Here is an 11121-nt window from a genome sequence, read left to right as displayed (position 1 = left end):
CATACCATGATTCCTGCTGTTCTCTTTCCTTTTTTCTTTTTTCCAAGCTGTCTCTGACCTTTTGCAAACTATTTTCCACCAATCCTAACTTATCCACATAAAAACAGCATTCTTCCTTAAGCGCGGCACATAGGCCGCCTTGTTGTAAGAAAAGCAAATCTAGCCCTCTTCTATTTTGCAAGACTACTTCGGCGAGGGAGCTCACCGAATCTTTGAGATTGGCAAGCCCCGCCTGGAGGTCTTGAAGATCTTTGTCGATAGCTGCACTTAACTGGGTGTACTGTTGATTGGTGGTAATCAATGAAGCAATTCCCGTACCTGCCCCAGCGGCTCCCAGGCCGAGGACCACAGCTAAGGTGAGTGCAGTGAGGGGCTCACGTTTGACTCTTGAGGGGGGGAGGCGTTTTTTGTTCCCAAAACTGCAAAAAATCTGCGGGGCTGTGGACAGTTAAATGGGGCAAAAGTAAAACTTGAACACAATATTCCTTATTCTTTAAAAAGGTGGCAGTGATTATGAAGGTGGTTAATCCTGAGGAGCAAGCAAAATAGGAATGATTTGTAGAAGAAACGTACATAAAAGAAGCATTCATTACAAGGGTTTGGTTACAAATATCAATGAATTCTTTGGGTGGCAACATGCGTGGTCCCAGGAGACAGAGTCCCGCCCCTGAGATCTGTCCGAGAGTGAGGCCCTGCTGCTCCTCAGGGTCCCATCGAAGCTCAGTAGTTGAGTTAGTGAATACTGGGTTGCCAAAATGAGCTACTCCTTCATAAAAAGGGGGAAGGGAGGAGTAACACACCCAACAGTTATCTGAAAAGGTAAGGTTAGATTTTTGAAGGGCGTGCACTGAGGCGTTAACTACTGCCAACAAAAGATCCGTGGTTGAGGGGGGCCCTACGGGGAGGGTAGGTTGAAACAATGCTGAGGGATGGGTGATAGGGGGGCTTTTGAAGGGAGGAAAGTTCCGCGGAAAGGCGGGCGAAATCCTTTTGGAGGTTTAAAACTTCCTTCAATTCAGCGACTTGGGAGGAAAGTTTTGCCTTTGTCTCAGTGAGGGCGGGCATCAAGTCTGCGGGAACTGGGAGAGAGGGGGCGCATATCTGATTGTTATAAGGTGGAGGTCTGGTTAAAAGGGCAGAGGGCCCGTCAGGGTTATGGTAACGTGCCGCTTCTTCCTCCAGAGTGGCCACGTCCTCAGGGTCTAGGGGCTTGTCATTGGTGGCTTTGGAAAACACGGGGTAGGTAGCAGGCAAATTTTTGGGGCTATACTTCTCTTGTGGGAGGGGAGGGTAACGGGAGGTAGGGGGGACAGGCTCCCCCGCAGCGGGCTTTTCTGTGTCAGGTTTCTCTGAACCTGGCACTTCTATGAGTACCGAGGGAGATTTGGAGGGGTTTTTATCCGAACAAAGGGAAGAAACGGAGGCCGAGCGAGAAAGTGGGCGGAGGCAATATTCTGCCACCGAGAGAAGTTGTTGCTTATCCGGGTCCTCAGAAGCGGCCTCAACAATGTCCCTGATCAATCCCCAATAAGAAAAAACTGCGGCGGGAACCGCATCGGGTCCTTCTTTATGCAGTTTGTCATTTAAATCCCTCCCGACCTTTTGCCATTTCCCACGATGAATTTCAGGCCCATTCACTATAAACCATGGACAGACTTTGTCTACAAAAAGAAAGAATCTTATCAAATCCTTTTTCTTAACTCTTACTCCTCTCTCTCTGAGGGAAACTTTAAGTTCCTTTATAAAGACCATCTCTTTGCTTAGTTTTTGGCCCATCTCTATGGGACGGACGAAGTTCTACTCACCGAGGCTGATCAGTCTTCGTGAGCGGCGAAGACAGTCCGCGACTTCTTCTTCATCTCTTCATCGGGGCCCGGCTGGGCGTCTTCTTCCTTCTTCTGGGAGCTCTTCTGGAGCTGGGGGTCCGTCCGGCAAGGGTCCACACCTCGGGCCCCACGTTGGGCGCCACTTTCCCCGAACCAGCGGGACTCAGTTATTTGAGAGGTTACCGAGGGGGACCCAGCCGGAAAGAGAAACGGGCGAGAGAGAGGAGCGAGACCACGCAGATTTTTGTCAAGGTCTCTCTTTATTGCTACACAAGCCTCTTTTTAAAGGGTGAGGCAAACAAAAGAATTCCAAGGGAAGGTAAAAAAGGGAAGGGAGGGGGTGTAGAGCACACAAGGTAGGGAGACACAAATATACGGGTTGTAATGTCTGGTGCTGGAGTAAACAAAGGTGGGCCATCTGGTGTTTGTCAGGATAAGATAAGGTTGAGGTGAAGTGGCTTTAGCCCTGCCGGGCAGACAGCATGGAGTCGGTCTTGTCAGGCTGATTATGTCCGGTTCCCAACAGTGGCTTTTAAAAACACTCAAAGCTCAATAATTAAAAAATGCCTCCTGAGGATTCCTTCTTCTTCAATGGCCCTTTGCATTTAGCTGCCAAGTCTTTATCTTTAAAAGAATTTGGCAGAGTTGAGGCCAGGGGTGGCACCAGTGGAGCGAGGGGAATTCGAAGCTTGGGGCAGGAACCTGTGCACCAGCGCCTGCCCATTGTGTCTAGCCGTCGGCCATGTCCTCCGTTGTGGTTATCCAGTTGTGGTTGCCAGGCTGGAGAAGCTGCTCACGGCATTGGCAGCAGGGGATGGAAGCACAGAGCGTGGGCAGCGCTTCCCTTGAGGAAGCCCAAGCATTGAATACATTGGCGTTCCAACACGTGCCAGCTGAGGCTCCTCTGCTAGACACCATGAGCCAACAGCCAAGGTCAGCTGAAGTCCACTCCCAGCCCCCGCCCGGGGAGCTTGCACATGAAGTCCCAAACGGAAGAAAGAAAAAACCCAGGACAACAGAACCCAAGAATCCAGTGGAACCTAAAACACCTGCCACACCCTCCCCTCCCCCCCACCAAAAATGAAAAAAACTGGCAAGTCCACAAAGGCTAAAGACGAACCAGGGAACACTACTGACGGTTACAGTCAAGAGGAACGTAGACAACTTCCATGGGGTGACCAATGCTGAGCTCCTGACCATAGCCCGCCCCGACATCGTTGATCTTCCATCTGGATGTTGTGATTATTGGCATAGACCCAGGTCACCATTACCCCGGAAGCGTTGATTTCTGCCAGGCCTGAGCGAGGCACCGCTGCAGCCCGTGGGCAACAGCACCCTGCCCGGGAAGCACAGACGCGATTCGCCAACCCGGTGCCCAGGACGCCACGGCCACACGCACCTTTCCAGTGAAGCATGTCGTGAAGGCGGACGTCTCCTAGTGCAGAAGTTACAGAAGGATCAGCCACGAATAGCGGTGGTTAACGGACAAGGGACCTATGAAACCTTTAGTAAGGAAGTGTTTGGGGTGAATGTTAAGAACTTCGACTTCGGACTGCAACGTCGTAGGAGTCCAGGCACGGAGACCCCGTGCTATGGATGCCATGCTGTCGCCCCGGGCGCTGTGCGCTCCATCTCCTCGCGCCCACGGCCAAGGGCATTGGTGCCTCACACTGCAGGACCCACGGGACCACTGAAGGGCAAAGAATGAAACACGGACATTCAGGAGGTGCAGTGTATGTCGGACTTACCGCTCGCCCAAGAGGATGCAGAGAAGATGGCTGCGAGGGAAGGAGGCTATGAGGCAGCCTCTGGTGGTGCTTAGGGTGGCAACGTCTGCCATCGTGAACCGGGGAGCTTCTCTCGCAATGGGCTCACTGCCGAGGGTGCAGATTCGATGCTGAGTGACAATCCACACGGGCAGTGGACGACCCCGTCATTGACTGGCCAGATCCCTGCCTTTGATAGTCCCTGTGAAATGCAAGCCCCGGCTCACAGAGGGGTCTAGGGGAGAAGATGAGTCAGTCAAGAGCAATGTAGCGCCGATGAAGAATACAGATTTCCCCAGATCCTGGATACTTCCTCCCCCCAACTACCATGATCCGAATTCTACTTTGCAAGTCTGGATAGAACAGAGGATGTACACTGGTGCAGATAGGAGCTGGAGGCAGAGGGAATCCAGGGCGGATGAAAACTTCGGGACCAGGGGTGTGAGGGGCGATACTGGGAGGGTAGAGGGAGAGTGGGTTGGAGAGAAGGAACTGATTACAAGGATCTACATGTGACCTCCTCCCTGGGGGACGGACAACAGAAAAGGGGGTGAAGGGGGACGCCGGACAGGGCAAGATATGACAAAATAATAATTTATAAATTATCAAGGGCTCATGAGGGAGGGGGGAGCGGGGACGGAGGGGGAAAAAGAGGACTTGATGCAAAGTTAAGTGGAGAGCAAATGCTTTGAAAATGATGGGGGCAAAGAATATACAGATGTGCTTTGTACAATTGATGTATGTATGGATTGTGATAAGAGTTGTATGAGTCCCTAATAAAATGTTAAAAAGAAAAAAGAAATAAAAGAAACGCAAGCCCCGGAAGAAGGAAACTGGGCCTAAGGGTCGCGTTTCTTAACGCTGCTGAAATGCTGCAGCTTTTAATGCAGTGGTCACGACACGGACCTTGGGGTACAAACGAAGCGTTTTCTCAGTGATCCGTGTCGTGGGCTAGTCGTAGTCCGCAGCAGTCGTGGGGTAGACTCAACTCTGTGAACTAGGTAGTTTGGAAGAAAGATGTAGGGATTTTTTATATGAGTTTTTGTATTTGAATTAACCATTCCAGTGTTTTATAAACTGTTTCAGTTATGAAGAAATTGATTTTCTTTGGAGAGCCACTTTTATTTATTTATATTTTTTAATTGTTCTCTTTCATACCATTTTATTAGGGGCTCATACAGCTCTTATCACAATCCATACATACATCAATTGTGTAATGCACATTTGTACATTCATTGCCCTCATCACTCTCAAAACATTTGCTGTCCACTTAAGCCCCTGGCATCAGCTCCTCATTTTTTCCCTTCCCTCCCTGCTCCCCCCTCCCTCATGAACCCTTGAAAATTTATCTAAAACAGATGGAAATCAAGTTACCATACAACCCAGCAATCCCCCTACTGGGCATATACCCAGAAGAGGCAAGAAACAAACCAAGGTCAGACATCTGTGCTCCAATGTTCACTGCAGCACAGTTCACAATTGCAAGGAGTTGGAAACAAGCCAATTTTCCATCAACTGATGAGTGGATTACAAACGTGTGGTATATCCATACAATGGAGTACTTTGCATCTCTCAAAAGCAATGGAGAGCCACTTTTAATCTGTAATAACACAACAGTCTGAATATTTAGAGTGGAATTTTAACTTACCGTGGATCAAACTAGAATATCCCTTATCCCTTTTAAGCCCAAGAAGGGCATGCTGATGAGAACGATCACTGGTGAGGAGCCAGGGCGGTGGCTTTTGTAGGTGGCACTAACCCTCAGTGGTGGCTCATTGGGCAGTTTTTAGAGGTGTTTGGTGGCTCCCTGCCTCAGACACTCAGCCCTCTCTATCTTATCCGGGGCGATCATCTGGGGGGCTGGCTTGTACTAGGGAGGTAGAGTTTGGCCTTGCTATTGCAAAGCTTGACCAACCTTACCTGGCAGGGCATGGTGCCCTGGCTCTGGCCTCTGCCCCATCTAGATCAAGTCTCTGCTTGGCAGCAATGATTCTTTGGGGATGGTACATCCCAGAGGGTGCACTAGACCTTGTACATTTTGCCACTCCGTTGCACTACTTGAGAGACCTAAATGTGGTAGCAGAGGGACTCACCTTCTCACTCCATATCTGTCCATCTTCTCATCTTACACCTCCCTCCCCACCCCACCCCCCACCCCGGTTTTTGTGGTTATGATGTGGGAAGTGGTAAGACAGGCCGATCAAGACATTGCTGGAGGGCTTTGATGATCTTATTTAAACTGGTGCTTTTTATGTATGTGAAATGTACATAAATAATATAGATTTTTTTCTTGTTAAGCCAATCTAATAAGTCAGTCATTTAAAAAAATGTTTTTTCTCGTGGCTGTTGGGTACTGTGAGTTCCGTGAACCACACGGGAAGGGTCTATGAACCAGGCTCGCTTTGTGATGGCCCTGTGCAGCTCTCGTTGGTGCTGCAAGCTTGTCCGGAGTGCTGGGTCTGGTGGCTCTTCGGATGCTGTGTACATTCATTTACTCCCCATCAGCCTGAATGTTCCAGTGTCAGAGTGACACAGGGAGCATGCTCCAGTTTTCAATATGAAATATTTATGAGGCTTTCCTCCACTCCCTGGGAGACACACACACACACACACACACACACACACACACACGAAATAAGGCCCTGTTTTCTTTATAATAAGAGAAGCAAATTCTTGTTGCGAATCTAAACATGTCTCCCAGCTGTGGCTCTGGTAGAACTTGCTCTCCTTGCATCTAGGTCAAGGCGGTTAAGTCCTCGCGTGATTTAAATGATGCACTGTGCTGCTGTTTACATGCACTTTCTGTGCGGGTGCTCAGAAGTGCCTTGCATCAGGGATCAGGAGCAATTGAAATATTTTTTCATGGGACTCTATAAAGCATACAACTAGGCTATGCTTTGCTGTATACCTATTGTTGCTTTCTGATAGATTTGATTTCTTTCTTTTCATTTGAGTGGATGAAATGCCCTTTTTATTATAACAGGCACTCTCCAGGGAGTGGAGTTGAATATTTTCATGAACAACATGAATGCGTAGTAAACATTGGCTTGATCATGTACATGATGGTGTGAGACTTTGTTGTTCAATAATATGGAAAAGGTCTTTCAATTCATTTGAAAATCTGATAGTTTTTACAATGAAGAATATTAAGAATGCTAAAAAACAAAAGCAGAGTTCAAGTTTCATGTCTTACGTCTCTTGGACATGATTCAACTACTCTGGAAAGTGATTCTTAGGTTGGCATTAGTGGCTTCTGTCGAAATCTTCCCATTGTAAACAGTAGACTTAGTTTATTTTTCAACTTTGAATGCCCAGGGTCTAGCACACTACCTGGCACAGTGTATCACTGAATAAATGTGAAAACTTGGAATAGAGGGGAAATCCTTTGACTCCAAAAACACATCTACAAATAACCTACACATAATCTCAGCATTACGTATAAATGGCTAAATGCTGTCCTCTTTTAACAAAACCAAGAAGACAGCATCCTCTTTAACCACGAATATTCAATATCAAATTGAGAGTTCTAGGTAGTGCAGTTTTAGACTATGTTATTGTTCAAGGATTGCTAAGGTAATTTGATCTCCTAGTGACCTTGTATGATGAAGTAGAACTTTCCCATAGGATTCTTTAGGCTGTATTCTTTATGAGAGCCGGTCTATACATCTTCTTCCTTGGAAATGCTGGGTGGGTCTGAAACACCTACCTAGAAGTATCACAATTTCTTACTCAGAAGGATAGTACACTTGATTAAAGCTCAATCACCAATGTCTTGTAGTACTTAATACTTTTTAACATAGTGCTATGCATTTTTATTTTGAAGTTCTATATACCCAGAGAGAAAGTATGTGTGCATGTATTTAAATGCGTGTCATGGGGTAGGATGAGGTGTTGGATTAGATCAGCGGTTCTCAATTGTGGGTCAAGACCCCTTTTGGGGGTCGAATGACTCTTTCACAGGGGTCACCCGATTCATAACAGTAGCAAAATTATAGTTATGAAGTAGCAATGAAAATAATTTTATGGTTGGGGGATCATCACACACGAGGAACTGCATTAAGGGTCGTGGCATTAGGAAGGTTGAGAACCACTGGATTAGATAGTCTACGTCTTTTAGGAAGCATTATTCTGCATACAACATATGCTTGCTTCAACAGCTAGATAAATGTGCTTGTGTTGGGCTTCTTTAGCGCCAAAGTTATGTTCTTTCATATTATAGTATACTGTCTTTTATATCCCTACAAAATATAATCTTTTCTTAATTGTTCTCTTTGTCAAAGGCAAATAGACCCATATAAAGCAATAATCTAATATTCAACCAGAAGGAATTCATTGCCATAAACGTTTGCTGTTTCCTATAAAGCAGGAAACATCTGCTGTTCTAATAAAACAAGATTAGTGCAGGATTTTTGCAAAAGAAACAAATAACCTACTAAGTAAAATCAGATTAACTTCTGTGATTTTTCCCACCCTTATGGTAATTTGCCAGGGACAATGTAAGTATATGTTGCTATATCACTTGTGTCATCAGCCATGGATGTAGGGTTACAAACTGAAATAATAAAACTATGAAATATACTTTTTTAATATAGCGACTTTGTTACAATTGGAAATTAATTTTTTCACTTCTCTCATTTTTTAGTTCACATTCAGGCCACTTTAAATTACAGGTGATTCCTAAACATTTTGTATGCTCTTTAATCTAGGTCTTATCAAATATAGAGACACCCTAGTGATATAGTAGGGCTCTTAATAGAAAGATTGGCTCTTGAGGCATCTCTTTGGAAGGAAGATATGATGGTCAGCTTCTTTATGAATCAATAGCCTTGAAAACCTTCCAGGATACGTTTTTACTCTCTCATATAGGAGGGCTGGTTCAGTAAGCTTGCATTTCTGACAGCAAAATCAGCAGTTCAAACTCAACAGCTCCTCTGAGAAAGATGAGGCTTTCTGCTTTCTACATAGATGCGTCACTATGACTCTCAAAATCAACTTGATGGCAGTGAGATTTGGAGGGGGGGGGTCACTATAAATTACAATCTACTCAGAAATGGTTTGGCTAGTTAAGTAATTAAGTTACAGTTCTAATATTTTAATACTTTGCCCTTCAGCTCAAATTCCCCACATTTCAATCCATCAATACCTAATTCATTTGGGGTCTTTAAAAAAAGTTGGCAGCATTTGCTAATCAAAATAACATCTTTCTCCTGGCTTAGGTACTATGGAAGTTACATAATCTGTCAATTTGTGAAGGGGTGGAGTCTAGCCTGTAGATCAGGTTACAGCCAATGAGGTATTGCCTTCTCTTGAGGATTCTGGGAGTGCCTATCTTCCTCTTGTGAGGTGGGATACACATACTCTCTGCTTTGTCTTCTTGCTGACAAGCCATATGGAGCCAAGCTGATGCAGCCAGAGCCCTGGAGCTGGAGGAGCCACATGCAGACACCTGCCAGTGCTGAGATGCTTCCACTCCCAATGGCTCCTTAACACTTTCCTATGGATCCTCCCACTGAACTATGATATTCCTGCATTCTACATTATTGCATGTGTTGCGTGAGTCTGAAGAGGAATTTATAGACTGGCACTGAATATATGATCTATGGACTTGATCTGGGCTGGGATGTTTTCTTAATATACAACTACTCTTTGATATAAAATTCTTTCTTATACACATATAAGTGTGGAAGTGACTTGTTCATTGTAATGTAGTCAGAAGTCCCTTGGAACCTGTGCCTGAGAGAAATGAAGGCAAGAAAGCAAGTGCTTGATAAATAGTCACTGGCTAGGATGTTAGTTTCGTTTCTCAGAAACAGAAGCAGTTTCTCAGAAACAGAAACAGTTTCTCAGAAACAGAAAAACAGTTTATCAGAAACAGGAACAGTTTCTCAGAAACAAACCCTTTTAGTGAAGTGGAAACTAAGCGAGCTTATAAATTGCAAGTACAATGTGAACTATGATGACCCCAAAACTCATTTTTCAAAATCATATCCAAATAAGCTCACTTAATCATAGGCCCTATCACTTACTGTGAATCACTTACTTAGACCCTTCCCCAAGAGCTCATCTGAAAAATAAAGTCATCCCAGTGACCTCACTTTTTATTTGTACCAAACTAGAGTAAAAAACACAATTATCAAGCGATGATCATAGTAGGTCATATCCCTAGGTCAGTCATCTGTGGAGGAATTCCTAGAGGATTTAAGTTTTTCAAGGCTTACTTGCTTTGAAATGATGTAAAATTTTCAAGGTTTACCCCAAATCTTAAAAGCAAGAGTGAGCTTGACTGGTGTGGTTCCATCCTGCGCTGCTGTGTGCAGCAACGACAGTGGTTTGCCGCCGTTTTCCATTTCTCTCACCGAAGTGCGTGTCACCACCCCATGCAAGAATCGATGGATATGGACATGAGTGCCCCTGAATCCCCAAAATGATCTTTTCGGTTGTGAACTAAAGGCTGACAAAGATGATCACTTTTAGGTGGATAAGGATGCAAACGAGCACCAGTTATCTTTGAGAATGATCAGTTTAGGTGCTGGGGCAAATGAGGAACTGCATATTGTTGAAGCAGACGCAATGAATTATGAAGGCAGCCCAATTAAACTAACACTGGCAGCTTTGAAAATGTCTGTCCAGCCAAAGGTCTCCCGTGGAGGCTTTGAAATAACCGCACCAGTGGTCTTACAGTTCAAGTGTGGCTCAGGGCCTGTGCATGCTATTGGACAGCATGTTGTAGCTGTGGAGGAAAATGCAGAGTCAGAGTATGAAGAGGGGGAGGATGTGAAACTTTTAAGTATATCAGGGAAGCGGTCTGCCCCCACAAGCAGTAACAAGGTCCAACAGAAAAAGGTAAAACTTGCTGCTGATGATGAAGATGATGATGATGATGACAATGATGAAGATGATGATGATGAATTTGAGGATGAGGAAACTGAAGAAAACACTCCAGTGAAGAAAGATATATGGGGGTACTCCGGCCAAAAGTGCACAAAAATCAAACCAGAATGGAAGAGACTCAACGCCTTCAACACCAAGATCCAAAGGTCAAGAATCCTTCGAAAAACAGGAAAAATCTCCCCAAACACCAAAATGTCCTACTTCTGTAGAAGACCTTAAAGCAAAAATGTAAGCTAGTATAGAAAAAGGTGGTTCTCTTCTCTAAAGTGGAAGCCAAATTCATCAATTTGGTGAAGAGTTGCTTCCAGATGACTGATCAGGAGGCGATTCAAGAGCTCTGGCAGTGGAGGAAGCCTCTTTACAGAAAGGTCGTGGGGAGGAGAGGAGTCAAACAGGGTGCAGGGAATCAACGATGAAACATACAACTTTCGTCTAGTTCTTAAATGCTTCCTTCCCCCACTATCATGATCCCAATTCTACCTTACAAATCAGGTTAGACCAGAGGACGTACATTGGTACAGTTAGGAACTAGAAACACAGGGAATCCAGGAAAGATGATCCCTTTAGGACCAGTGGTTAGAGTGGCAATACATGGAGGGTGGAGATAGAAAGCTGGGATAGAAAATGGGAAGTGATTA

General features: G+C 45.2%; 2 pseudogenes; both read left to right on the top strand.

Annotated features, from left to right (window-relative positions):
• The first annotated feature begins 2210 nt into the window (after positions 1–2210).
• On the top strand, positions 2211–3648 carry LOC142451636 (G/T mismatch-specific thymine DNA glycosylase pseudogene; annotated as a pseudogene).
• Positions 3649–9969: 6321 nt separating this feature from the next.
• LOC142451635 (nucleophosmin pseudogene) lies at positions 9970–10899 on the top strand (annotated as a pseudogene).
• Positions 10900–11121: the final 222 nt, after the last annotated feature.

Source organism: Tenrec ecaudatus, chromosome 6 (genome assembly GCF_050624435.1).
Source record: "Tenrec ecaudatus isolate mTenEca1 chromosome 6, mTenEca1.hap1, whole genome shotgun sequence".
In the NCBI taxonomy this organism is placed as follows: Eukaryota; Metazoa; Chordata; class Mammalia; order Afrosoricida; family Tenrecidae; genus Tenrec; species Tenrec ecaudatus.
This window is presented reverse-complemented; position numbering and strand designations above follow the sequence as displayed.